This window comes from Tinamus guttatus, unplaced genomic scaffold (assembly GCF_059628265.1).
Source record: "Tinamus guttatus ecotype Peru unplaced genomic scaffold, ASM5962826v1 Tinamus_guttatus_pri_ptg000383l, whole genome shotgun sequence".
Classification (NCBI taxonomy): domain Eukaryota; kingdom Metazoa; phylum Chordata; class Aves; order Tinamiformes; family Tinamidae; genus Tinamus; species Tinamus guttatus.
This window is the reverse complement of record NW_028288917.1, coordinates 1,416,804-1,444,429: the sequence shown is the minus strand read 5'-3', so window position 1 is coordinate 1,444,429 and position 27,626 is coordinate 1,416,804. Positions and strand designations below refer to the sequence as shown.

At 38.3% G+C, this 27,626-nt stretch overlaps 1 protein-coding gene across 13 annotated transcripts in view; it reads right to left on the bottom strand.

Moving 5' to 3' along the window:
• Positions 1 to 27,626, bottom strand: part of MYT1L (myelin transcription factor 1 like) — a 288,588-nt gene that overhangs the window by 199,536 nt on the left and 61,426 nt on the right. For all 13 annotated transcript variants that reach the window (XM_088530569.1, XM_088530567.1, XM_088530572.1 and 10 more), the window contains exon 2: positions 14,588 to 14,701. The gene's annotated coding sequence lies outside the window, so the exon portion shown is untranslated. The remainder of the gene's footprint in view (positions 1 to 14,587; positions 14,702 to 27,626) is intronic.

Genomic DNA, 27,626 nt, shown 5'->3' with positions numbered 1-27,626 from the left:
CATTTCATTTTACTTTCCCCAATTTTAGCTTGGTTTGTGCTCAAGTACACATTAGGCATCACTCAAACAGAAACATTAAGGATCGTAAACTCGGTTATGATGGACAAAGTCCCAAGCATCCTAAAGCTGCACTGAGACTTGGAAGTAGATTTCTATCTTTTGGTGTTCAGGAAATGAAAGGAAAGAGCTAGCTGATCTTAGATGTGCTTGGCACTGATAAACAGAGGAGCCGCTGTGGGACTACTCTCATAAATAAGGTTGCAGAATCAGGCTCATCATTCTTAATTAAAAAAATATTGCCCTCCAGAGTCAGACCAAATGGTCAGAAAATTAGGTATTTTTTTATTAAGGAATACACGAGAAAGAAGTAAAGATATTTGTCAAGACAAAAAAGATTCTGTGAAGGACTATTTCTATTTGAATGCATTAAAATCTTCTTTTCTAGTAATTAGATTTTATTTCAAGTAATCAAACAATGGATTTCATTGTTCCATGTGTGAAATGCAGTAGCCACAAAAGGTCTTTTCTCCACTATGCATTTAATACACAGGGTTGTACACAGCTAGTGCAAGGCCAGCACTCCCTAGCTCCAGTTCGCATCTACATTTTATAATTTGGTATGAAATATAGCCTGTATGAGACAATATGTCCAGTTTTCCTGAACCAGGTATGAAGTAGGCTGATTTGACATGTCTGTATCTCCTTCACTTGATTGCTGTTTTTCTGAGACCTATTTTCCTGATCACTAACTCACATCAGCTGGGATTTGCAGAATCCCAGCCTCCTGGATGGGGGCTGCGCTGTTTTCCTTTGCTTTGTTTTCCCATGTGAATCCAGTATAAAGCATGGACAGCCGCTTAGCTCTACAAAATGTTCCTAGTTATTCACCCTGCCACACAACTGAAAATTTAAGATTCCAGTGCAAAAACTATGGAATATAGATCACACAGAAAGAGCCTGGACCTAAGTGAGGTGGAAGTGGCTGTTGTGGCTTCATTTAAGCTAGCATTTACCCCAATTCAGTCTTAACCCTTGTGAGCTTTGACAATCCATGAACTGAAGCATTTATACTTTGGTGTGAGCTGGAACCTGCCCATGCTTTAGTACAATTCTTGAAGCAAGAAAAATAGACTGACCCGCTTCCACATTGGTTGGATTTTGCTGTTTGAACAATTCTTCCCCAGAAGACAGAAGGTTCCTACCATAACAGACAGAATTAACCTGGAAATAATTTTAAAACATCTTAGTTTAGATGTGTAGAATACACCCATATATATATATATATATGTATATATGTGTGTGTGTATATATATATGTGTGTATATGTATACATATAAATACATGCACCTGAGTGAAGAAGCAGTAATATCCACACAGTAATATCCATTGAGCTTATATCAATCTTGCTGTATCCCAACTACAAGGACAAACAGTACAATGTAAACAGAGCGACTATTGGCATGGTAAGGGCCTAGTTCCATTTCTCTGTCTTACAACTAGGCTGTTCTTTTAACTCCATGACAAATTCTTGCTGATTTGAGAACATGTCATTTAGATGAAAGGGCTACTTCACACAAATCAGAGGCTCCTGCTGTGAAAACAGATGTATATAGCTGCTTCTCAAAAGAGTAGGTATATATTTGTACTAGGGACACTGTATTTCCATTTGTCTTTTCATTGCTACATCCGCTCTTGACACTCCAGCATCCTCAAGCAACCCAAAGGTCCCTCTAAGCTTGCTTGGGGACATACAGGTCAAAGAAGAAGGAAGCTGCTCGCGCAGAGAAATGGGTCGATGTTGCTGGGGATGAATGAAACAGGTATCCAGATTTAGAGTAAAAGGGCAAGACAGAGGGCATCGCAGAAGAACTGGAGCGGTGGTGAAATAAAAGTAGCAGTGAGTATCTGTGAGAGGCTCAGAAGTAATATGAACCATGAAAGCATAAGCACCACTGGAGGGGAGAGTGGGAGAGATAAACAGTGGCCAGAATTGTGCAAGAGAAGATTTGCACAAGAGAAAAAAAAATCAGTTGGCTTTAAAACCTTGCAGTCCATGATAGTACTCATGCAAGCCATAAGACTATAAGTTAAGCATAATGAAGGTTTTTCCTCTTTCTGTAATATCTGTAAAGTAGATGTTTTTGGTGAAAATATGAAAAAAGTCTTCCTGTGAAAGAGTATTATTGTCATTTTATTGATGAGGAATCAGGAAGACTAAGAAATCTGTGCAGTATTGGCCACAATATGAGGGGAAAGGCAGGGGACTGAACAGGTAGCCCATCGTTATTCTAGCATCTGTAATCATTATTACTCTCTTACACCACATTCATATTATTATTCTCATACCACACTGCCCTCTTTTAAAATATTCCACAAAGACTCCATTATAATGCTCAGGCTGTCTTTGCATCTTTTTCACAAATCTTGAATTGATCATGATCCCAAGTCCCTTGGTAGAAGGAGAAGAGACCAAGATAAGAAAGCAACATGCAAAGGAGTCAGAAAAAAAGCAATGGAAGCAAAGACCTGTGCTGAGAAGCTTCCAAGAAATCGTACATTTTGAAAACATGAAAATTCAATGCAATTATTAATGGATGTAAGCTGAACATTTCCCAGTACTACCTGGTTTCATTTCACAGGGTAGAATTAGATACTATAAGTTCCCGAAAACCAGATGGTACAAAGGCAGGGACAAACCACTTTCACAAGATGTTAGCTCAGTCCTTCTTGGTGCTGACTGCCATTCCTCCAAATGATTTAGAAAAGGGATGCAAAGCTTTACGAGTTATAGAGGACAGAAGCAAATGCATCACCTTATAACAGTTATCAAACGATACAAGAGTATCCAGACAAAATTATCTGGATTGTTTTAAGCACAATATGATACTACACTAAACCAATGATCTCTTCTGAATTCAAACATTTTACAAGAGTGCAAAAAGTAAATTAATGTACAACTGAGACTATATAACACTGTGCAACTTGAACACTTTGGTATTCCAGCATTTTTATGCACAAGCTTTGTCCAAGCCATTAAATTACATTACATTAAACCATCACACTGAGTGATGAAGGAATTAATCAGCCCAGCTGTTACTGGGATATGAAGAGAATTGTGTAACTGGAATGATCAGTGTGTCTTTCTTCAGTGCTGAATTCTGGGGCTGCATCCATACAGCATCCCAGAAGCCTGGATTCATCCTACAGAAGCTGTCTGGACTCAAGAAATGATGACCAGATAAAAGGTACAGAGAGCATGGGAGCAACATAAATACCTAAATGAGAGTGGACAAAGTAAGTATCTATTGGGACAATGGCAGTTTGCCTGCGTGCTATATTAGATTTAGGCATAAATTTTGAGCAAGGAGCATGGCACTCATGCAACTTTGTCCCAGAGTTCTCGGAGGCTCTGCTCACGAATTTACAACAACATTTATATGGAGAGAGTTTTCATCAGTTTGCAACTGTCAAAGAGCAAAAGAGGTGGTAGAGAGGAAAGACAAAAGAAGAGCTGGTGTCTGACAGCAGTGTTTGGACTAGGTGAATTAACAGATGAGAGATGGATGGCTGAAGGCCCAGAAACGGAGCAAAGAGCCTGAGGATGGAGCTTAGGATGGACAGCCAGAGGGAGCAAGATGGGTACAGAAGCCTGGACATCTAGCCCAGGAGGAATAAAACATGAAGAAGCATAGGCACCGAACGTAGCAGGCCACTGCACACAGGGTAAGGAAAGACCACCGGGTCTGGTCTTAGGGTACAAAGAGGATAACACGGACTAAAAGCCTATGGAAACTAGAATTGTTCTGCTAAGGACCCAAGATTAGGAAATACTCAAGAGTTTCAACAGTTGCAAAAAAAAGGGGTAGAAAAGGTCCTTGTGGACTAAACAAAGAAGTATTGCTCAGTAGGAAACCCTTTCCAGCACTTTTGGGAATGAATTCCAATGTTCAAAGTCCTCTGCCAACAGCAAATATCTGCGGAGCCTGATGGGAAAATATCTTGTATGTTATTCATCCAGTAATGTTTTTCACAGAAAATTACTATACGTACCTCCTCTAATATAAAGAAAGGCACAGGATGATGGCAGAATTTTTAAGGTTTCAGGCGTGTTCATAATTCAAATGGGTGTCAAGATATTCTCATATTTGGGGTATATTTTTTAAATATTAGGAGCATGTGTCCTCTTTCTTTCTCTCTCTCTCTCTCTTTCTCTCTCTCTCTCTCTCACACACACACACATATTTAAAAGCATTTCTTTTACATTATCAAATCAAGGATAAAGATGTCAGAAGCACCAGGTTGCCTGCAGAACCTACATTTTCCTGATCTTGTGAACGGGCGTCATGACGGAGCCCTTAATTGCATGACTCATACCACTTTTCCCAGAAGACAAGATGGCCCTGCTATAAGGATGAATCAGAACTAGGTACTGAAGAAGGTTCATCTGGTGGATAATTTTGAAGATGTGCACTAAAAAATGAGACAGTATTGCCAGATGAGAAAGAATGATTGAGGTAATTGAATGCTGGCCTAGAAAAGAGGATCCTACCCTTGCTTTGCCATAAAGTTCCTGTGGTAGCCATTCAAACCAGATTTTTCGCTGGTGGTCACTACAAGTATATTCTTCATTTTCTGTGTGACTCACTGAGATGAGGCATTCCAATTTGCAGAAGTAATAAATGCTCACGGATATAGTTCAAATCAGTAAGAGCTGGACTGAGGACTTGGAAAGTTCTGTGTAGCCCTAAGGAGTAAAAGCACTAAGGAGTAAAGGTCCAAAGCATCTCAGACTGAACCTGTTCTTAGTGGCAGCTTTTGAATATAATTTCTCTGGGCCACTGTTTACTAACTATAAAATGGGAATCACATTATCTTCCCATCTCAGGGGCCTGCAGTAAAGATAATTTAATGTTTGTTCAGCACTTAGATGCCATAGTGATGATCACTAGTAAAATCCCAAAAGGAAATTAATAATAATTAATAATTTTGCCTTCAGAGCAGGGCTAAAATACTCTGCGGTAAACACGGTGTGGGACCACACACTGAACAATGTCAAGAAAACAAAACATTGAACAGCTGCTCATTAAGTGACTATCACCTATTTTGTGAACTGAATGAGGCAATAGTCTTGCAAGAAAAATAATATGTGGTCATATAATTAATGTAATTAAAGAAGGTTTCATAATGTATGTGCATGGGGAAGGTTAAATTAAATTGGCCTAAAAAAGTTTAATTCTAGCATGTATTAGCTTTTGGGTACTGTGAATTTGCAATATGCAATACAAAGTAACTGAAGAGCCCACTGTGACCTGATTTAGAGATTTATTTATCACCTGCACTTTATTTATGACTACTGGATATATTCTCCATTGCAAATTATTCTTACTTTACACAAAATCATTTGGATCCAGATTTTGCCCCAAATATTCCTTTATCATCATAGAATCATAGACTCATAGAATGCTTAAGGTTGGAAGGGACCTCTAGAGGTCATCTAGTCCAACCCCCCTGCACACGCAGGGAAATGCCTATCCCTGTTACTTGACTTAATTAGAGTAAATGAGTTCAACAAGCAATTTCTGACTGATTCTCCCAAGTCAAGAGTATATCCAGCTTCCATAAGTTTCAATGTATTTCTCAGCACCCCTGAAAGTCAGACTGCTAATAAGGGTATAAAAAGAAAGTGAAGAAGGGTCAGGCTCAGTGAAGACTTTTCATCAAGCGCAAGAAAGTTCCCTGATACAGAACTAAGGGAAGCGTTTGTCCCTTATACAAATTCTTTAAACCTTCACACCAAGGACTGCTTCATTTGATGTTAGTTATTGTGCTTGTCACTGGACTCATGATTTAAAGGGAGGGTCTGCATGTTTGTAAGGTTGTAAATAAGAATAGGAAAAAACATTACGCCGTAACCAAGTCAGTCTTTTGTTACTGCTGTTGTTGCACCTGCTGTTGTTTTTGTCTGAAAACTAATACAGACCTTTTTTGGTGAGCACTTCCATATTATGCAACTTTTTTGTGTTCACAGAGGAAGTTTTGTGCACTCAAATTCCCTGAAAAGAATCAATAAATTCAGTTCTATAAAAAATCTTAAGAAAAGGATGTAAACTCCATTTGATCCTGGACCTTCCCATCAATGTTTTTTATCCTGGACTTTTTCCTGCTCATCAATTACTCTTGAAGAAAGCACAGTGTCTTTGAATTTAGAAAAAAGGAATTTGGGTAGTAGAGGAGTACTTCTGTATGTATATGTATGTATATTTGCATATATGTATAAGGTAATTCCCAGAAATAAAAGTAGATGTTTACCAGATTTCATGAAAAAAAATCAGTGAGTTATTTAACTCATTCTGATTTTCAGTCAAATTGGGCACCTAATTTCCAGAGCAGTTTGTGTGCATCTCCTTAGATGCCCACCTTTATTTACTACCTTTTGAGATCTGAACTTTAACTCAAATACTTTTGAATCTCAATATTCTAGAGGTTTTAAAATTTTTCCTCTCTAAAAAAAAATTACTGACAAAGTTCAAAAAAAAATCCTTATATACAACGGGATAGATTGCAAAGATGATTACTTTGTTGTAAGTACGGCTTATACCACACCAGAGAACTCGGGGATTGAGAACTCGGGGGTAGAACTACAACAAGGAAAGCTGAAGACTCAGATCTTGGCTGAATTTAGACATGGACATGTTAGCGCCCCACGTAGCCTTTGGAGACCTTATCAGCATGAGCAGCAGGGCCTGGGAAGAGATGCAGGAGAGCAACCACTTACTGTCCCAACTCCACTGGCTAAGAAGGGACATCTACATGTGGACACTCATATTTATAGTATCTTAATTTTGAACTAAATACCACACTTAATTTTGAAACCAAGCAGCCACTTTGGGTTTAATATCACAGCATGTGGAGAGAAAGATGCCAAGATGAAAGAAATATTCATTCAATTGGTAAAAAATACCAAGCTAAAACAAACATACTTTTATTAGTATTAAATTAATACAAGATTAACCCAAATCAAGACTTCTCCTTTCCTTTTTTACATAGATGAGTATTTTTTCTGTGAAAACCGTGGGTACCTTGTGTACACGTGATCTCTAACAAATTGTTTCCAAGTGAAATACAATGTCATTTTAGAGAACGTTTTAAAACAGCTATGTCTCTTAGATCAGCACAATGACACAGAGATCATATCTTGTTCTAGCAGTGTCCTCCCTGATTTCATTTGCGCTGGAGGATACGACCCAACCCATTTCCAACACTGCTTATATAGTACCTCCTTAGGGTAAAATCCCCCTTTTAAAAGATTCATGTTTTTCTTCCTCAGCCTGGTGTACCCCAGCTGAAAAGAGGCCTGTCCATTGCTGTTGGATAGACAACATATAAGGTTTTGCATTTCTAATCTCTTATGGTCATATAAAGAACACTGACATTTTTCACAGAGCCAGCTCAGTGGGTACTTGAGAACATGCACTATATACCCATCTTCAGAAGGTTAAATCACTGTCTCTCCTGTTTGCATCATGTACTAGGTGCTTCCTTTTAAACTTTGGATCCCTTGGCTTTGCTTTCATAACCACTTTTTAAGATAAAGTACTTGTTACCATGGAAATAGTTTTTCACCCTGAAGTTTTATCACATGGGCATTTCTTTAGGTTTCTACAAACTCTCACTGTCACCATGCCTCTGTCACATTTGCTATCCTTTATTTACGAGCAACTTTTAGGTCTCCTCATGGTATACATTCAGCAGTAAATTGGAAAAAGGCAGCAAAAGGATTTCAAATTTAAATACAGTATTTAAAATCTGGAAAAAAAATCACACCTTCTTTTTTAACTCTTTTTCCTCTCTGTTTCTATTTCAATTTCAGTCATATATTTTATTTCATTGATCTTATTTTATGCACTAAACACACAGCACTGATTATACTCGAATTGCCCTCAATTTTGCAGTGCATTTTGCAAGTTCAGGTTCACTGAGCACCATCCTGGTATTGCTATCTTTAAAGCTACAACCTAAAGCTTAACAAAGAGATTTGGATCTTACTTTTATCAAACTGATTAAACTGATCCACTGATCAAACTGATTCATAGCTGATCAAACAAATCAGTTCTATCACTATGAACCTACCTTTATCTTTAAGATAAAATGATTTTACAATACTGGCACCTACAAAGCATTTTTTAAATACACATTTGAAAACAGTAAAACCCACCTAACTAATGTAACTGTGGAAGATGGGGAAAATGAGGTAAGAGATATTTAGCAAATATTTGCACGGGACATAAATGGCAGTAGCTAACTGCATGTTTTAATGTGTGGAATCCATGATTGCCCTGGTCTCAGTTATTTTGAAAAACTTTCCATTGATTTAAGGGGAAAAACACAGATTATATCCAAACTGCATCACAACCTGAGCATAGCAAACCTGTTGTAGAGCAGAGAATGGAACCCTGGTCTCCCACCTTCATATTTCCTGATTAACCACAGACAGTGCTACAGACAGCATTTCTGAAGCCCGTTTGCTGCATTTATTTGCTGAAGTAAATTGGAGCTTATTTCTGGCATCTGTACCCTGGGTCACGAAGCAGCATGCTTTGGCACCTGCCAGCCTCACCAGCAATCTGCTTCCTCCCGGCTGTCGCGCGCGTGCGGCTCCGGGCGCGCAGCTGACAGAGTCTTGCGCGTTTGCCGCGATCTGGAGCTTTTGGAACAATGAGGGAAGAGCGGCGGGCGAATAAGCGGCATTTGTCTTTGTGGGCTTCAGACTGGCCTTTGCTTGCTGGCTTTGTTTTCTTAAATATCTGTATGTTCCTCTTAATTGCTTATGGTTGGTAATTAAAAAACACCACCAAAATAAAGGTAACAGGCATCTTTTCTGCAAAACTCTTTTGAAAATATTCATCAGGGGGACTTCCAGGCACTAACCCCATAGTCTCATGGGAAGCTGAGTGAAAATCTGGCACTAACAGCAAAGATTATGGTGGAGAAATAACTTAAATTACTAGGCTAAATTGATTGCCTTGCTTCACTTCTGTATCTATTTGCAGGCATTTCAGATTGAGAAATAAGAGCATTTGGTTCTGGTTCTCCAGAATAACTACAGATAGAACAAGAGGAAAGGGCCTCAAGTTGCACCAGGTTAGATATTAGGAAGAATTTCTACATGGAAGGAGTGGTCAAGCATTGGAACAGGCTTCCCAGAGAACTGGTCTCTAGCAGTGTTCAAGAAACGTGTGGATGAGGCGCTTAGGGTTGTGGTTTAGCAGACATGGTGTGGAAGGATTTACGGTTGGACTCCACAGTCTTGAAGAACCTTTCCAATCATAATGATTCTATGATTCTACGGTTCTGAAATGTTTACAAGGAAGATTCAGGATCATGGTGAGATCATGTACATACAAATTATGAGCAGAGACTAGTAAAAATGATATGACTGTAGAACCGCTGGTGTAGTTGATGGTACAAGTATATAAATCTCCTACTTGTATAGTAGGACACACCCACTTCTAACATCTGGAAATATTAAAAGGGAGAATGGGTAGTAGGAATTTGCAATTCTTTTTGTTTAATTTATAAACATACAACTACATTGGACACATACCTCAGTGCCACGGGAGCTAAGAAAAAGGTGCTTCCTGCAAAGTAGGATATTTTCCTATGACTTTGAGCTCTGTCCTATAGACATAGAAATTATTTCACTCAACTATAGTTGTCTGCAATGTAGACATCAACATCTAAGATGATCCCCAGGTTTCCTTTACTGACACCAGTAAGCAATAGGCTCTTCTAGAGTCTGATTCATCTGACCTATTTAGATGTCTACCTTATGAAGAGATGAATCATGCCCTAAAAGTGTCTATTTCTCTCCATTGACTATAAAGGCAGCCTACAAAAGCCAATTTAGATATAAAAGACATCTCCATTTGGACAGATAAATTTCACCCCAGCAGCCATGAAAGGGAGCACGGCAAGAATGAATGCTATTTTCAGTTAACTTCTGCATGATTTTGAAACAGAAATCCACTGGGTCACCTGGGGACAATACTACTGAGAGCTGCCCTGTCCCGAACCACCATACAGCAGCTTCCTCTCGCAACACACAAGGCGACCGGGAAGCTCTAGTGCCTGCTCCCTCTGCACCTTCTCAAGAAGATGCTCAAAACAAGAAAGGGAACTTTTAGGGCTCTTCCTTCCTTCTTTATTTTTACATAAAGCATGGTTGATCTTATCAGAACCTGCATGTGGTTTGTCTTCCCCCTTTGTTTTTAACAAATTTTTGTAAAAAACATTTTCTTATTACAGTTCTGATTCAGTAGAACACCTTGGGACCTTCAGTTGATTTCAGCTTCTTCTTGGATAGAATGGAAGGTCCTTTATATTTTTTATCAGGTATTGCCCTTTCTTTGGCATTTCAGTTCACTAAAGATACAACTATTTTCGTAGAAATGTACTTCTGTACCTACTTTCTCTTCATATGAATGCCTTTTTTATATGTAGGCTTTTTTAATAAGAACTTTATTTCTACTGTATTAAAAAAACATGGTTTGGACCTCAATCAACCCTGATCCAAACCTGTTTGATCAATAATGATCTACTTAACTCCAGTTGGCTTTCAAGTTTAGCCTTCTGTTTCTCCCTTGGCTTCAGAAGGAATACCACAGCACTTGCTGTACTTGATCGTTCATCTGAACTGGAAAAAGGTACCAAAATGCCTATCTGTTAAGATTTTTGGTCCATCAAAAATAAACTAGATGGAAATATTGTACCCAATATTCATAAAGACAAAAGAATAATTTAAAATCATTTAACAGAACTAAAAACCGGAAATTGGCTGAAATGAATCTATATGATATTTCTCCTCCATAAAATATTAGGATAGTAGAAAAGGAGAGACTCACTTTTAAACTGTCATGATATAATAAAATTATTTTTACCTCTTCTAATCCAATTACTCCAACTTATGCTGTTTGCTGCATAAATTATCAGCTCTATCATCATCAGAGTTCTCTTAAAAACATTTTACTAAGGTTATATCTTTCCCTTGATATGTGCGGATTTACACATATAACTCCTAGTGCTGTGAGGGGAGACCATGCCCTTTCATAGTGGGTTTAATTTGATTTTATATCCACACAATTTTCAGGGTGATTTAAGGATTAGGTTTTCTAGCAGGAGGAGCTATATATCCTTGAAAACAAAAGAACATTTTTTTTTCCTAATTCTTGCTGGTGATATGACCCTGCCCTGACGTCTTTAGCTCTAACACAACTGTTCTCTTTAGCCTGCTAACATCAAGAGGCCCCTGTGGTCCATCACATTTGGCTGACCCATGAGATATAGAAACAGCTATGACTCTTCAGGAGCAAGTATGGTGCCTCCTAGAAAATGTAATTTTAAAAGCCTAGTGTCTCCTTTTTGAAATCACCAAAATCTGGAGAGAAACAAAGAAAGAAAATCAATTCTGTATGATGATTCCTACTACCAAAATTTACAGTGGCAATTTATATACCATAAGTTTAGAAATGTGATATTTTGACTGATGAACATTGCTTCTTTTTAGAAGGTCATACTAGGAAGACTTATATTGCCAGAAACTAATATGAACTTTCATCACAGCAATACATTTGCAATGCTCTGTCTGAACTAACATGAGGCATCATTTTGGTTTCTGTATCCCTGCTTTTCTACCCATATCCTTACATAAGCACATAATGATTGAGAAGTACAGAGAATTCATTTCAGCTGATGAGGGAAGCTAAGTATTATGACTACTCAGTTATCAGTGGAGTAACTAAGATACAGGAAATATGGGAAGACACCTGACTCAGCTTCAAAAGCAAGGCAAATACTGTGATAATCCCCAACCCTTCGCTCTTGCTGAATTTTGTTCAATACTTAGCTAAGCGTCTTGCAGGAAGTTTGTGGCAGAGAAGAAACATGAACTCATCTTTCCCAACACTAAGCTAATTCTCTAATTAATGGACCAGACTCATCTAATTCCCTGAGGCACTGTAGGACAAGCAGGAGGAATATAAAGCTGGCTAAGAAGAACGTTGCATACCAGGGATTCCTACACTGCCTAATTAGGGTTGCTTTACTAGCTCTCTTCACCATGGTGGCAGGGCAAACTGAATAAAGCAGCAGGAATAAAGTGGCTAACAATCCCTAATCTATGATATTATCCTCTGCGCGGCTGCATCCTATAAAGAACAGAGCTTCCCTCAAAGATGTCAAATATCTATATTAAGAAAATACTTACCTTGCTATACTTTTCAATGACTCTTGAATATGTTACAAGATGGCCCTAGTATTAGAGTCAAAATTATGTTCCTTTCTGACAGCAACTGAAGTGAACAACCTTCAGAAAGTCTAGGAAGGACTTCCTTCCATAGAAAAGGAAGATTATAAAAGGTTATTCAGAGGTTAGTTCCTAAGTTTTAAACTGATTTAACTCATTTATGGTAGGCACAACTGTTGTGTCTGAGCATAGTACGTATCTGGAACGTAAAAGCAATTAACAGAATGTGTATATCTGAGGTTCTGGGGACCATTTATTTTCTAGTGTACACTCTCTCACCACTCCAGCCTTAAAATATGCTATTTAGCAGCCCAAAGGGTTACACAGATTACTCAGGATCCCAAAGCACAGTGCAAGACATTCCATGACCTCAAGCTGCCCATTTGGGAAGACATTTAATCAAATCTTGCACATCCTTGCCGCAACTTCACAGATTGATATTGTTCTTATGGCTGTGTTATTATTGTTTTCCGCTGTGATATGCTGTATCTTATCCACTCATCATGGGACATTGGAAAAAAAATAGAAGTAAAATTTCTCCTATCTTTATATTTACTCATTAATAGCTTAATTACTAAGAAGTTGAAATAATTGATCCATTCTTTATCTTATTCTAGACTAAAAGCATTTCTTCATCCATCACTACATTTCCAAACTCCTTTTACTGGTTAATAAAAGTAAATGCTAAGCTCTCTTCAAGTTATCTATGCATTCTTTGTATGCAGGACACACAACTGAGTGCAATACCACACAAGTTTTCCTCTGAGGGCAAGGCAGTGCACAGCACAGGGGGAAAGCCACTTTGCTAGATTGCTTCAAAATATTGCTTTATTAACAGGAACTTCTGAACACAGAAAATCCTGGCTTTACTTAAGTATCAGAATAAAGATCAACAGGGGTGGAATGTAGACATGATTCTACTATCATTAGTAATAAAGCTTTGCTACATCACTTACATTTTGCCTGCCTCAGTTTCCTACCTTATAATGAAATTTATAAATCCCATATCTCTAGATACAGAATTTTGCTATTACAGATTTAAAAAAAATGAAGCCCTCTAGAGGGAATAGTATTACTGAGAATAGCATGGGCTTTTTGTGATTAATGTCAAATTCACACATTCACTGAACTCTTTGCTTTTTAGAATACAATGTAAAACCCCTCTGAGTCTAAATACATTTATAACTGCTGTCCACTGTCATCAAAAGAACCAATACAATAAACCAGCATAATGTATATGTGTCTCTACCTTATAAATTATTCAGCTTTCAACTGAACTTTGTCCCCAGGTTCCTCTGAAGATCAGGACCTGTGACTATTAGTGGAGTTTATTCCCCAAATAAAATATGTATTATAGCATTCTCTTGGGAAAACTGGGGATACGCAGGAAAATAACTAGCACAATTGTGACCTATTATATTAGTTCATAAAACTCTGTGTAAAGATGACTCTCTGCAGCTCCACAGCATATAATTCGATACAAGTCTTTTGAGTATCTGAAAAAAGTATGTTTTTTGCAGACAAGAAATCAGTAAAACAAATATGATGTAAAAAAAATTTTGTGAAGTACACTGTAGGAAATCCATCTATTTTCTCAATATCCCACATATATGAAAGGCAAATGTGCCTAGCATTTTGCACAAGTTTGCAAGTTTTGCTTAAAAATGTATTCTTCATGTATCAGAATTGAAATGTTTTGCAATATTATCAACTTCTGAATCCTGAATTCAGTTCATCCACATTATGTGCACTTACACACTCAGTTCATAGACTCATATGGCTTTCATGGTGGCATATGGCATCTACAATGGTTGCCTGTTGGTAGTATGATACTAAGGAAAACCATAATTGGCATATAAATATGTGTAAAGAGAAAAATAGCAAATTGTCCAGCCTATCCATCCTGCAGAGCTGACAAGCTCTAGTTCAGTTAAATAAAAGTCCTTGTTTATTTAGGGTTTAGCAGGGCTACCTTTCTGATTTCACAGTACAAAAATTCCAGTGCATCCAGGTCCATGAGGATTCAAGCACTCATTCCTGCTCTGTGTAACTTCAGCAGCAAGAACTATATAGGTATCACCTAATTCAACTGCAAATGGCTCTTTAGCATGAATTGTCTGTTTAAAGATAATGCAGAACATAGCTCTTAACTGCACCGCAGAAGTCATGCAGCACCAGACAGATAAGATCACAGTGGTTACCAGGAGTAGCAAATGGGAAAAGCACTACAGGAAATGAACTCTTGTCAATAATCTCAAGAGTGTGCTATATTTAGGTCAATTGTACCTGAAATCGTTTGGTGGGTAATTGCTCTTTGGTCCAGACTCTGCTCTCTGAGCCTGTCAGGGTGCTTGTAGGTCCCCTGGATTGGCTTCACCAATTTTCTTCCAGCTTCATTTTCTAAAAGAAAGAAAAAAAAAATATTAAAGCCTACCAGGAAAGGAGAAAATCACTCAAATGTTATTCCAGCTTTTAAAAATAGTCGTTCAGTAAATGCATTTGATACAAGGCTCACTCTGATATACAATAGATTTTGTCACTTTTTTTAGAACACAAATTTATTCAATTATTCAGACTTTTTATTTGGTCCTGCAAAGACTTTCCCTATCAGCTAAGTCTCTAAGATGACTATCTTTTGTTTCTACTGATCAGTTAATAATCAATGCAAAATTAAAACATTGTTCTGATTTTCCATGATGTGTCCTGGTGCAACATTATTCAGGCCTTAAATCCGGCTGAGTCTTTATCTGGCAATACAGCTTATTGTTTAGTGATCTAAGATGTTTTATGCATGTTTTTAGAGGAATATTATAAATTCAGTTTTAGGAAGCCAGTCTAATGAGCCACTTACTGACCTTTTACAGCACTTAGTTGGACTCATATAGGAATTGGAAATCACAGCCAGTCTTTCTGTCTTTTAATATAATATTCTGCTTTGATAACATCAAGTTTTAGCAATCCTGTTCTTTCTTCACATTAAAGAGTCAGTATTAATAGAATGAGTTTTAAAGTAAGGAAATGCCTTCTCTAGCAGCTGTCCAGCATGTGTTTACCTTTTATGCAGACAGAGAGAGCATCCCATTTGTAGTCATTGCTCTGTTTTTGTGTTTAGTGCCTGCCATAGTTAAAGAAAATGCCATCGTGTGAATGTGCTGCTGAGGAACAGAAATGAATTTTTTTTTGTCTTAAAAAACTACAGAAGGAATGAGATACTCCGTTAAAAGCTGCAGTGGGTGTTTCGGTTATGGTAGCTATTGTTTCTTGTGTTGAACTTCTAATTCAAAGATACTCATTAGACTGGGTAGAAGGCAATAACAGACAAAGTGTTAATGGGGCAGCAGTGGAGTGTGTCAGGAAAATGAAGGGACCCTGAGGGGCTCACCATGCTGTTTATGCTCAGCTAAATGCAGCAGCATTACCATAAATCCTCTAAAACATACTGTACTCAGTTTTTTATATGTTACCTTTCAAGCAAGGAAACATTCTACAAGATTAGAAGATGGGAACTGAAGTAAGATTCAGCCCTGTTTTCTAATGCACAAACCATTTGCATACTAAAAATACTAAGCAGTATTCTCTTACTACTTTTGCTCAGCTTTGAAAAAAGCAAGGAGAAGGTGTTTTCATCTTTAGAATAATGTATGGACATAAGTGGGAAAATTCTGAAAAGGGCCTTTTCACATAAAGTTCCTTCACAATTTAAGGGTTAGGTCTGAGTATCAGTCTCTCACATACATAGCCTAACTGTCTAAAACAGAATTATGCATAAAACTAGCAACTAATCACAAGAGTCCAAAAATCTTGATTTCTAGGGATTGCCTTGATTCTTAGATGCCTTTCAGAGGGAGTAAATTAATCCTAGGGAATTATTTCCTTTTGTACAGTAATCTATAAGGAAGCCATTAATTCTAATAATTTACTACTTTAAAGAAATATTAAACATCTTATATACAGCTCTGCATACATCTCAATAATGATTTTAATGTGACTTTTCTCTTTGACCTTAGTAAGGAGTTTTCATAAGTTAGGATAGGCTATTTACTAGTAAGAGCCAATGAAGTTGTACAGTACAGCTGCAATTACACAGTCAACTACAGGCAAGAAATAATTATTTACACAATAAAAATACAAAAAAATGTGAAAAGGTTCACATAATCTATTCTCCTTTTTTTTTTAAGTAGTAATGGATATTTATCATGGAAACAAAAATACAGGAATTTGTTCACTCTTCCTCTTTCTAATAAGCAAAAACTTCTCTTTCTCAAAATAAAGAGGGTTTATTCCTTGTGCAAATAAAATGTGCGCAATCGGTATTTCCTAATTTACCATCTAACTTTTTTTCATTAAAATAATATTTTTATTTCTTCTCTCAATGAAAAAGTAAAGCATCAAGGTCTAATTTACAAAAGCATCCACCTGTCAAACTCCTATAAAGATTTTTGGAAACAACAGGCATGAACACATCTGAAAATGAATCAGTGCTCAAAGATGTAAAGATAGAGCTAAGGGATTAACAACACTGTCCTGCACTCTGCATTCTTGTTCTTCCACTTCAAATCTGAAAATCCAATATCCAGTGGCACAAGTTTCTTATGGAAAGAAGCACACAAAAATCAAGTTTTGTTGTGCACACAAAAATCAAGCTTCTGCATGTGCAATATCTGTTCAGAGATCTGCCTTAGTATCAGCTTGGCAAAAGCACATAAAGCCATAGGCAACTGTGCTTGCCCTTGAAAATACTAGAAAAATAAAGTCTCCCCCCAGGTTTCTATTCAAATTCTGCTAATGATAAAAATGCTTTGTATCAGGAGTCTAAACAAAAAATGCAATTACCTCTGAAGAAGTGGAAATACAGGGTGCTCATAAGACATTAATACAGTGATTCTACTTAATATTTCGCACCTGAGAAAAGTATATTGAAAGGACAGAGATGCAATGCTATAAGTGATGCACTGTCATCTATAAATTAAAAGGGTAATTAAGGAGTGATGTGAAATATAAAGAAAAAAACAGAGTGAATGTCCTTCATTCAAGGAAGAAGATATCCAAAGCTGACATATAGTGTCCTTTGGGAAATTTAAGAATATCGGCATTGCAAGTAGACAGTCCACGAGCATCCTTGCTCATGTTTTACTGATGCCTAACATATATTATCCTGATGCACACATAGGCATCAGGATAAAAGCTTCAAGGAATCAGTCACTGCCCAACAAGGATTTAAAACTAATGAGGAAGATCCAAAACTGGCACTGAAGAGAGCTTTGGGGAAGGCTGCAGGTATTTCTTAAATCGTGGTCAAAATATTTTCCTTCTGGTTTGAGGAATGCTGGAGCAAATGGGAAGAGTCAACTGCTGCTGTCAACTGCTGAAGAGTCAACTGCTCCTCCCTGCATGAGGCAGGAGAGATGGGGAGCACGCAGGGCATTACTTGGGTTACATCACAGTGTAGATTGCAGACCTACATGGGGCTCTTCTAAATGAGCAACGTGTCCAGCATTAGGACAGTAGGGACCGTGCTGGTTTCCCTAAGGAGAAAGACAGCTGGGTTGCTTGGAGTTCATGCATCTCCCTGATAGCAGTCAGGGAGGACTCGTGCTTCGAGGAGAGATTCTGCTCTATGTGGCCCACAGCAGATTTGTGGCTGCTTTGACACCCCAACAGGACAGGACAAGTCAGATGTTGTCCTTTGTCCCGAATCCGAAGTCCTTGACGCAAAGCAATTTATGGTAGGAAGAAGGCTGCTACATTACAAGCTATGGATTTGGAGGCATTTCAGACGTTGACAAATTCACTCCCTTGTTCAGATTCAGCTCCTCAATACAGCAGAGCCCAGGGAGCCAGACCAGAAGAAAATCAAGCCCGTAATCAAAGCAACTTGCCAGTGATTACACTGAGTGTGGGACGGGGTGCTGACTTGCCTTTCTGGACCTTTCCTGCTGTTTCCTGAAGCATGTCACAGGTCGTGAGGGCATCTTCTGAAATGCTAATAGCTAGACAAATGGAAGTGTAACGCAAACATTAACCTCTGTTTGCACGAGTTATAGCAGATAGATAGTTTTATCCTCCCACACTGCTCAGCTGCTGCTGAAGACTCATTGTGAGGGCTGTGGTGAGGGGACATGTATTACTGATACTGCTACGGTGCCAGATTTTGTCTACCGCAGTTCACGCACCATGTTCAGCACAAGAGGTAGGAAGTACCTGATGACTTCACAGCAAAGTGCTGAGCACCTACAGGTTTCTCTGTGGCTGAGAGGCCCAATTTTACCCTCTGTTGTCACGAGGTAATTTTTTTATTCTCTCTCCTTAACTTTTAAGGACAAGAACATCCTCTAAACAAAATGAAATTAAAAGTGCAATAGCACAGAATAACATATCACAAAAAAAGAACACGGAAGTCTCCTCCTTGGAATACCTTTAGTAATCTCAGTAGAGAGCAAACACAAAGAAAGCCACAGAGCCTGTTCCTGGAAAATTGTTATATTCACAGATCAGAACCTCTTCCTGTGTCTGGAAGCTGATTGTGACTGAAAAGCTCTTATGATGTACCTGAGCCACATTAAAAACTTTGACACACGCAAAGCCTAACAGACATGCACAGAGATACATCTACTTTGAAGAGAGAGAAATAGGTAAGAAAGATAAACAGACAGACAAAGAGAAGGTAGGTAGATAATATCTATAGCTCATATCTATCTATCTACTTACAAATGGAATTACCCACACAGAAACCTAAGTATCATTTTTTATGCGTAAACAAGCTTCATCAAACAGTGACTTTTTCATACGCTACTCTGCTGAAATGTGATTTTTCAGAAAAAAAGAAAACAGATGTGTGGGAGCAATTCTTCCAGCCAGTGCATTACCCCATCACCCCAACCACTGCCACTTTGAAGCTGAAGTCTCAGACTATTTCTCAGGCGTCAACATGAGAGTGGTTTCACCAGAAACACCCTCTTCTTTGCTTCCCCCTATTTTAGTAGTATTTCCACTCTCAAAGCAGTACTGCAACGGCAAATCTGGGGCATAGCAGAGCTTGCTGGAGATGCACAAGCCCAGTGCTACAGTGTCCCCCAACACAAAAGCGTTGATGTGGGATACAGTGTCACGGGTGCAAGATCAGAAAATACCTTAGGAAAGCACACAAGACTCAGTTCTAATAACAAATAAACATGAAAGCAAAATATGCTTATGAACATATACATTGGGAAGATAAAGTCTTTGTGTCCTCTGATGGAGATATAAGAGTTCCCAAAGAGGCTGTGGTATGTTTACAGAGCAGATTCCTACAGCTTGATTTCTAGTAGTGTTAAAAGTGCAAAACCAAGGGGGGTTGACATATCAGCTGCAATGTGAATTGCTTATCAAAGAGCTGTCCTGGCACATGTGTAGAGCAAATGCAGGGCATTCTTCAATAGAAGAGTAATCAGCAAGGTGCATACACACAAACAGGTATATGATTTGTCTCAAAAAAGGAACAAAAATCAGATCATTAATAATGCGAGACACATTTGGAATCTATTATTTAATACATTAAAGCATGTGTTGATTAATTTCTATCAAAACAGAAAGTAAAAAAAAAGAAAAAAAGAAAAAAAAGCTTGACTAGCTAGTAAAAGAGGTTTGCATAAATAATAATCTATAGATTAACAGATGCTGAAAAGCAAGACAAGCTGAAGTCCTATTTAGATTCCAAAAGAACTGAAATAAGGCCATGATAAGTAGAGGCTTAGAGGAGGATGCAACAGCAAATGCAGAAATATTGTCATTTATAGTTGAAAAGAAGAATTTTTTAGCCCTTCATGGCCTCTCTGTAATGAGAAAATGGTTAATCACATACACTCACCCTATTGTCCAGGAACTCGGGGTTTCCAGTGGAAACAAGAAATTGTTGCTGAATGACCACACTGATCCAGAGTCAGCTCACAACCCAGAAAATCACCTCACAGTCTGAGATGGGCATCCTCTATCCCTTGGATTCAAAGGGCAGAAGGGGAGGAGAAAAGTCAGGTAAAATTAAGAGCTATTGCTGAGAAAATGCTGAAGGCCACAACATGTTTTTACTGCCAAGCAAAATAATCAGAGCAAAATCAGAAAGTGAGCAACAGGAATAAATCAAATAAGAGAACAAGACTGAGGTAAATGGGAGAAGTTTGAGGACAAGAGCAGTATACCAGTGACAGAAAAGCCAGCATGAATAGGTGTTAGGAAGAATTAAAGCACATCTTATTACCATTCTTGTTGAAAAGTTTGTATATATTTGTATATAAAAGGAAAAGGTTGCAAATGGTGTAAGGGAAGGACTATTAAAGTGAGCTGAAGCTTTCAAATAAGTACCAGCACCAATAGCAAGAAGGTCAGGGGGATGTTAGCCGAACATTTTTCATGACTTGCAATATTTTATTGTTTAACTTTTAAAATAAAGCACTGAGGTGATTTTCAGCATTGCAGCTGCTGTGTTACATGCTAATCCTGTCCAAAAGTGGCTTACATAATGTAATATTTGATCGCTGTGCCCGGTATGTCTTGGGCCATCACCATAATTAAGGTAATGCTATCAGGCAGTTTCTTCTCTTCACCTCAGCAAGGTTCAGCAGCTCCTATTTACTGCAGCATTTCGCTGTTCTGGTTCTGTGACTATTGCTTTAATTCCTCACAGCTCACTGTTTTGCAAAACATTTAAAATGTTCAGTGTTTTCTCAGCTTGTTCTGCTTTCGTCCAGGACTTATTCCCATAAAGAAAATAATTCTACATGTCAAAGTACCTGATGAAGGGCACAGAGTACGGAACCTACCCTTTTCCTACTATATGTCCTGGATATGTATGAGCTGTATTCATATAGACACAGTGAAAGATAAGGGCAGGCTTCCCTCTTGGGGTTGAGTTGCCACTCAAATCTTAACAGGAGACAAGGTCCATTGCAGGAAGAACTCACAGAAGATGGGAATTCTCCTCCAAGGACAGCTGAAAGGCTGCCAGAACGCACATGGATCCCCAGAGCTTCTGCAAGAGGAGTAACAGGAAGCATCAAAGTACCCACTTCCATCTCGACCTCCCAGTAATAACTGCAAGAGATGTGACAGAGAACTACTGACATCTCCAGTTCTGGAGCTTCAGACTCTGGATGGATTTATGTGACCAGCTTTGAAAGGCTATAGATGAGACTGTGAGGCCAATATTCTCAAAGGTTTTTAAATGCCTAAGAACTTCTGCAGATTTGAACCTGAATCTGTCAACTCAGTACCCAATGAACATTTTAGATTAAGAGCAGAATGTAACACTGGTTTGGAAGTGTGCTAGAACCTGTACAATGTATGGCTAAAAATGAGGTATTTTCAGAATAGGTGTCATCTTTTAATCATTCAGGTCATTAGAAAAAAATCCTACCTTATGTAAATGGAAGTAGCATAACATCCATAAATTTAGGTAAGACACTTCAATACCGTCCCCTTCTGCTACCCAGCTACCTGAACCCTATAGTATAAATTAAAATAACTGTCAGCAGTTTAGATTGATTCTCTTCTTGTTGCCATTTATTAGTATTGATATGCAGATCTATTACTGAAATGAGGCTAAGTTAGGCCAGACAACAACAGGCAGTTTAACATCATCAGCTTAGATTTCAGGTTTTTTTTCCTGCATATTTGAAGTAATCAGCACTATTGTGAATCAAAAATTTATTGCAGAAACTCAAAGGACTTCTCACCTAATTTCTCCTAGGGGTTAATCAATAAGCTAATTAAAAAAAAAAAAAAAACCCAAACCTTCAATCATTCAACTACTCTGTATCTGCAGTAATATTAAATGCAAAGAGGAAAGGCGCTGCTCTACTTGCCGTGATTAAGAAGCTTCAAGAAATATTAGAAGCTAAGTGCAGATATTTTTGCTTGCCAGACAGACAGCAGTGTAAAAAAATCTGTCTGAGTCAGAGTGGCTATGAATCTTCACGTGCAAAGCAGTGACAGCCTCAACAGCCGTGATCGAAAAGGTCAGCAGAGCTGCATGAACGGTGCTGCAGGTTCCAGCGCTGGCGAAGGCAGAACACAGCACCCCACAGGTAGTCACCCAAGTGCCACCGTGTTCAGGGAGCAAAGAGAAGCAGCAGAGACGTGGAGAGGGGCACAAAGACTGTCACGCGGGGAGGAAACGGCAGACAGGCTCCCACGGAGGGGAGTAAAGATTATCTATCGTGACATGTACCGCCTGCGATGCACAATTTCAGGGTGCGTTCCGTATTCGCAACACTCAGAACAGCCTTCGCCGAGATCTGCGAGCCTGATGAGGCAAAAGGGCTTCTAAAGCAGATCAGACTCATGGCCGCTGCAGCATCTGTCTATTACAGAGGCCTCAGTGACGATTTTAAATGTATGTTAGTTTTCATTTAAAATAAAGAAAATGTGCTTTAATGAAAAAAGGTTATATGCTTGAATACAAAAAAGTTGAGAAAATAACAGGGTTTATATAAAAAGCAAACATTTATTTTCATTAATAAGCATCACGAAACACTTAAATGTTAGGGAAATATAAAAACATTAATGGGAATGAGAAAACATTTTTCATTCGTTTTCCTGAGACTCTTGTGAAAATAAACAAAAACGAAACAAAACAAAAAGAAAATCTGTGGTAATGAACTTCAATAACTGTGCTTAATCACAAAATCTGGTTAAGAAGAGACTGCTAACATAAGGTAAGACAGGTTGCAGGCAGTAGTCCTTTATGTAAAAGCAAATGTCAAAAGAAAAGCTCTGATATTTGGTTGTGGGCTCCCACTTTTCACACAGGCATTTCCTAAATCCATGTTTGATGAGCTTCTCCAGCTATAAATTCTGTAAATTCCCTCTGGAGCAGTGCAGAGTGTGCTTCATGAAAATGTCATCTGCCAGCGCTGCAATTACTCACACTCCAGCAATCATGTGCACAATGCAGAATGGGTCGAATTCAGGTGAGAACGAGAACCAGCAATCAAGCCTCTGGAATTGAGAACAAAGCCATTTTCTTTCATTTGCCATCAACACAACCATCAAGGCCTTAATTACAAGGCAAGTGTCAAGCCTGGCTGCTGAAAGGCTTATTATTATACAGCTCAGCTTCAAATCAGTTTTGTATTGATGAACTGCAAAAACGAGGAAGCCGGCTTAGCCCCACAAGAAAAGAAGCCGGGACTAACTGATTGTATGATTGGCAGGAAGGAACAAGGACATTTAAAAATACATTTTTAGACAGCAAAAGAATTAGGGAGCAGCACACCTAAAGCCTCTCTGTAAACATATTTTCTACCTCAATAGCAAATCTGGGTGGTCTGAAAATTCATAGGACACTTTCTTTGTTTGTGATTACAGTAGTATCCTCCAAAGCCCTGCAAAAGGCCTCCTGTTCTCTCGTCATGTCATGCATTTTGTTTTGCAGACACTAATGCAGGTCTCATCGCCCCCCTTTTATTTAATTGTGTGCTTATATCACGGACAGAATGCAAAGACAGCAAGGGAATTGCATATGAATTCACAAGCAAAGCAATGATCTACTCGCAGCAAATTAGTTGTCTTCCTACTGAACTGTAGGTGATAAGCTCTCAAAATGCCATTTTGTAAGCAAGAGGATTCATTTATGTTGATGCAATTGAATTATCAATAAGTAATACATTCTAACTTGGAGTCAAACATCGTCTCATTTCCTATTTAAGACTTTTAGGCATGATACAATAAACCGCTAGAACAAGGCCTGTTCCTGAAATAGCAGTTGCTACAATACTACTGGCACAGTAAGTGTTAGACCTTGTTTTGTCTTTGGTTATTTCCACCCTTCCTCTGACTTGGGCTCTGTATGTCTTCTGTGACTGCAGGAATATGTGCTCAGCCACTCGTCTGCCCTTCTGATATCTAAGACGAATGGGCGCATTTATAGCAGCTAGGAAGGCATTTAGGTCAATGAACATTTTACTATCGGTGTTATGCATTTTACCTAATACTGTGACAGTCCATAGCTCTTTCTTTCCTGATTGCTGCATCCAGGAGCTACACAACGCAGACACATATTACCTCTTGCAGCACTCCACATCCTGAAAACCTGAACAGCCCCTGCTTCAGCGGGGTATTAAAGAAATGGAAATCAACAGCATGAGAAAATAAATATTAATGCAGAAAAAGAAGATGGGGGATGTGACACTGACAGTCACAGCTCCATTTTGTCTTTTCATATTTATTGGTTATATGCTGAATGTATTTTGGTGAGATATACAGATATATATAACACATATCTATATATATATACACACACACAAAAGTCAAACACTCAAAAGTGAGAAAATAATACAAGAATAATATCAACTGAAAATGACCTAATGTATTTTACAGGGAAATACAAAGGATAGGAGTTTTGAAATTTAAAAATTCCAAATTAAAGCACGCTGATATCTTTTTTTTTTTTTTCTTTTCTTAAGTGGGGCAGGGGAAGTGAGGTAGGCTTCCAGGACATATATTTGAAACATATTCAGGTAATTTCAGTGGAAGTTAGGCCCCTTTACTATATCTGTTTCTATTTACAGATTTAGATGCCTATGTTTTCAACAGTTTCCACTGAAAGACAAAGATTTGGGTGATAATTTCCCATTTTGTGGGAAGAGTGCTTCAGCTGTAAGACTATTACAGGAATTTTTTCTTCAATTTTCCTGTTTATTCTTCTTTGGACTTACAAACTCCTTTCCAAGAAATTTCAAAAGCCATCTGAGTGATTTCAATCAGGCTCCATCCCTTAATTTAGGAAGTTGTCAGTGTCAAAAAAGCAAAAACATAAAGGCAAAAGGGAAAGCTAGTAAACCTGCATTCTGTTGAGTGTTTGGTAAAAAGCAAAACTTCAAAAATTAACTATGAAGGCTGTATTATGCCTAAAATCTAAAAGTGAGAAAGAAATATAATAAATAAAATTATTGAATTTATGTGTTTATTATTAGTAAATAAATAAATTAATTGTTAGGTGAATAATTGGTAGGAATGTGAAAAATATTGGAGCATCTAAATTAGACAAAATTGATGCCAGTGTTTATCAGGAGTTTCCAAGCCTGATTTGATGTTCCTGATGTGGCTAGACTGCAGCAGTGCAAGTCCTGAGCTCTGGAAAGGCAGAAAGAGGGCACTTCAGCAAAAAGATAGAGATGACATTTGCTGTCTGGCAATAGAGTTATGTGTCATACATTCTGCATAAACGCAGATGCCCAGATACTTTATTACAGAATGGAAAAGCCTCTATGAAGATTAAGTGAAAAATAAAATGGATGTGCATTTTTAATGAAGACAAAACACCCATATGTGCGACCTACCTCTGGACATCAAATCAAAGCAAATAACACTAATAACAGTGCAGATTAATTATAGGAATACGCTAATATTTTTCTAAAATAAGCCCTTTGAGAAAACAAACACAAACTTCCAGAAATAGCCAAGTGACTTAGAAGCTTACATTTCTTTTTCAAATGAACTTAAGGTCTTGCAAAGAATGTGGTAGAATACATCCATATTTTGAACTGCCAGGATTTCAGAAATACTGCTGTTTTGAGATACTAGCACTTACAAAATCAATTGGCTGATGATTTGGGCACTCAAAGGTTGTGTAAATCAAATTTCTACACAGCTGGAGTCAGACCTACGTGTCTATGCTCCAGGAGAGAATCCTACCCACCCAGCTGCTAACTCTGGGGGGAATTTTCCATTTCTCCTGTCAGAGTTGTGCCAGTCCATATAAATAACTGAATTACTCACCTAAGTACTCAAGGATAGTAACTACATACAGATGTCTCCTATGCAACTATCTCTTTCTTGCTCATTTTTTGGCCTACTCTCTAATTATGACCAGAAGTTCTATTTTGGACCAGAAACATCTTTCTGGAGAAACATCTAGTCACATCACTATAACGCACTGTAGCACTATAGTGTTATAGATGCTGAGTGTTATAGAATCCACATTTTGCAAAACTTCATCAAAATGCTTTAGTTTGGGAAGGCACAGTCTAATCTTCTACATCTTCTGCATATGAGACTTTCTCATCGACGCAGACAAGACTGAGAGGATAACAGCACTAAAATGGTGGAATAATATGGCATTCTGCAACTTAATTTTAATCATATAATTTTCCAGGTATAATTATACCCTGTGAGTGCATACAAAGTTTCCACCAACAACATGGTGAGAACCAGCTTTTGGTCTAGTTTGGGATACTGATTGGAAAGCAGGAGAAAGACCTAGCACATAAGCTATTCTGTTTCTGCTTGACATTTTCTCATATGCTTAAGACTCACTAGCTACCCACTGCTTACTGCTGAGCATTTGATATTGGTCACATCTGTCGGCACGGGATCTGGCTCCCATGCACCCATATAGTGCCCATATGCTTTAGGTTTGGCTTTCCTTCTTCCAGATCAAAAATTCCTCTGGTCGTATACGCCGCTCCTCATCTGATAAGCATTCACTAGCTCTGTATGCAAAATCTTTACACTACCAAAATGCCCCACATTACTGTAAAACAACAGTAGAATCATCATTTTTGTCAGGGAATTTCCAATCAGCTCTTTTTTGAAGCCTTGGGCTAATTGGTTGCACCTTCAATTTCACAAAATACAGTTCTGCACAATGAGATAAGCGACATGAATTACCCACTTACCTGTAAAGTGTTTGGGGAACTCAAGCACAGTGCTTTTTTTTTTCTTAGCTATAAAATCAACTCTATACCAGACGTAATTAGTTAATGATGCCCAGTTCCATTCAAGTGGAATCTATGGAGCCTTTTCTCCCACAGAGCTTGCTTCAGTTTCCTCACTGCGAAATACATCTATTTTTTGGCAGTGTAAGGTAATGGAAGGCACACACCTGAGAATATAAGTTTCTTCTTAAAAACTCTGTCTGAAAAGGGACTCACGCTGCCTATGTCCATGCTAATCTTGGGAATAAAAGCACTGCACAGCACAGCTGCTAACATCTGTCCTTCTAACAAGCAGGATTTGGCTCCCCTTTTGCTCGTGGATCTCCGTACTGCACCCCAAAGCCCTGTTGAACCTCAGGAAATATTAACTATATGAACTCCTCCACTATGCCAGTTCAGTCAAAAGTCCCACATTAAGTCAGTTCTCACTAGATGCATTTTTATAAGCAGAAATTATGGATATTGCTAGAATTTTATCCAACATTTGCTTTTGAAATCCCTTCTTCTGGCTCGCTGGCAGGTTGGTTCCCAGCACCCTTATAACTCTATCCAATCTAAACTGTTATCAATTACTTATCTGTGCAAAATGCAACTAAATTAAAAGCAAATTCTCCCAGCATATTCTTCTTCTGAAA